This window comes from Mastomys coucha, chromosome X (assembly GCF_008632895.1).
Source record: "Mastomys coucha isolate ucsf_1 chromosome X, UCSF_Mcou_1, whole genome shotgun sequence".
Taxonomy (NCBI): Eukaryota; Metazoa; Chordata; class Mammalia; order Rodentia; family Muridae; genus Mastomys; species Mastomys coucha.
Window position 1 is genome coordinate 103,185,363 of NC_045030.1, and position 1,973 is coordinate 103,187,335.

The 1,973-nt window shown below is 45.4% G+C and overlaps 1 pseudogene; it reads right to left on the minus strand.

Annotated features, from left to right (window-relative positions):
- Positions 1-769: 769 nt before the first annotated feature.
- LOC116093905 lies at positions 770-1,648 on the minus strand (annotated as a pseudogene).
- Between the last annotated feature and the right edge of the window lie 325 nt (positions 1,649-1,973).

Below are 1,973 nucleotides of genomic sequence, written 5' to 3' on the forward strand. Positions count from 1 at the left end.
TCCGAAGACACGGAGGAAATCAAAGCACGTTAACAGGGGAAATCTTTTGTTTTGTTAAGACTTTAGTTTTATTATTTTGTTGAGATGCTGTCTTACTATTTAAACATAGTACAGGCTGGTCTTGAACTTACTGTATATCTGAGCTACCCTCAAACTCAAGATTTGGCCTCATCCTTGAGGGTAGCCACTATGTCTGAATGAATCTTTTTATACTTTGTATATACTTTAAACCTCACCCCTCAAAATGACACACAGTGTATACCAAGACCCAAACTTCTTAAAAAAAAGACTAGTGTGGGTGGATGTGGGTAAGGGTGTTTGAGCACTGTCTCCAAAGCCCACTGTCTCCAAAACACTAAAAAGGGACAAGTTCAAAACTAAGACAAATACACCAACACAGAGTCATAAATAGAGCTCAGTGGTTGAGTTGGTGCCCAACATGTTCTAAGTCCTAGGTTTGCTCTCTGGCACCAAAAGAATAAAAATGAAAACAATATGTCAGGTGGTGGTGGTATACCTCCCAGCATTCAGGAGGCAAAAGTAAGTAGGGAGATCTCTCGAGTTTGAGGCCAGCCTGGTCTACAGAGCTAGTTTCAGGACAGCCAGGGCTATACAAAGATAGCCCTGTCTTGATAAACAAAACAATTAAAAAACAAACAAACAAAAAAAACCAAATAATAATTTAAAAAAATAAGAACATAAAAAAATCTTTGGAAGAAGGAAGGAACCTGACCTTGCCCTGACTTTAAGCCCAGTTGTTGCGTAAGCCTCATATTTCCCCTAGTGGATTTACAGAGTAGTTCAGGAATAATTCCAAGGCTTGTGGGATGCTAAAATATATGTGGCTTTCCCCAATGTCTTCCAAATTCTCCTCCAAGTCACTGGCAGAGAAGTTTTGCTGCAGCTGCACATAAAGCTGCAGAGAGTTCTCCCCGAAGTTATGGAGAGGAGCAGCGTTCCAAGTCTGGCTGTTACAGGCTTGAGTACACCAGGACTGAGTGGTCCAGGCCTGGTTGCTCCAAGTTGGGTTGGTCCAAGTCTGGCTGCCCCACATTGGAAGGCTTCCAGATGCGTTCACCAGATAGCCCTGGGGATAGCTGCAATGGATGCTGGGATAGTCCACTGGTGCTGAGTCCTTCTGAATCAGACTGTTGCTAGTCTTCATCCATTGGTTTTTCTGCCACCACTTGCACTTCATCCTTTGGTTTTGGAACCAGGTCTTAACCTGCTTATAGCTAAGGTTCAGAATGGAAGAGAGTTCTTGCATCTGCTGGAGGCTGAGGTACCTTTGTCTCTGAAACCTGTTCTTGAGTGCACACAGCTGGGCCCGAGGCAACACAGTCCGAATCTTCTGCTTCCTGGCGAGGACCTTGTTCTCTTCCTTCTTCTCAGGGCCCTCATCAGCTTCAGGACTAGACAGCCTTAGTTTGGGATTGGTAGAAGAATCAGGGCTGCTTTGAAGAGGTAGGTCCTCAGGGAAAGGGCGAAGAGAGGCAGTCTCTGTGCCAAGCATCTCAGTAGCAGAAACATGTAAGGGAGAATAGTTTTCCTCAGGACGAAGAACTGCAAGCATTGGTGAGGCGTTCCCAGAATTCGATGCTTCCTCAGAACTAGGTAGCCTGTGGGGACCAGGAAGACCCACACTCATGTCAGTGTGATGGCGAGGGGAGGGACTTCTGAAAAGTTTTTAGCAACAACAAAAAGTTAAGACTTTAAAACTCAGTGTCTAAGCCGGGCGGTGGTGGCGCACGCCTTGAATCCTAGCACTTGGGAGGCAGAGACGGGCAGATTTCTGAGTTCGAGGCCATCCTGGTCTACAGAGTGAGTTCCAGGACAGCCAGGGCTCAGTGTCTAGAGGGAAAGATAGTAGAAATAAGAGTTAAATGTCCAGATGTAAAACTATCAACAAGTCAGAATGGAGTGAGCGTCACTCTTCACACAGAAGAGCAAGATACCAACCAAATCAGCCTGTC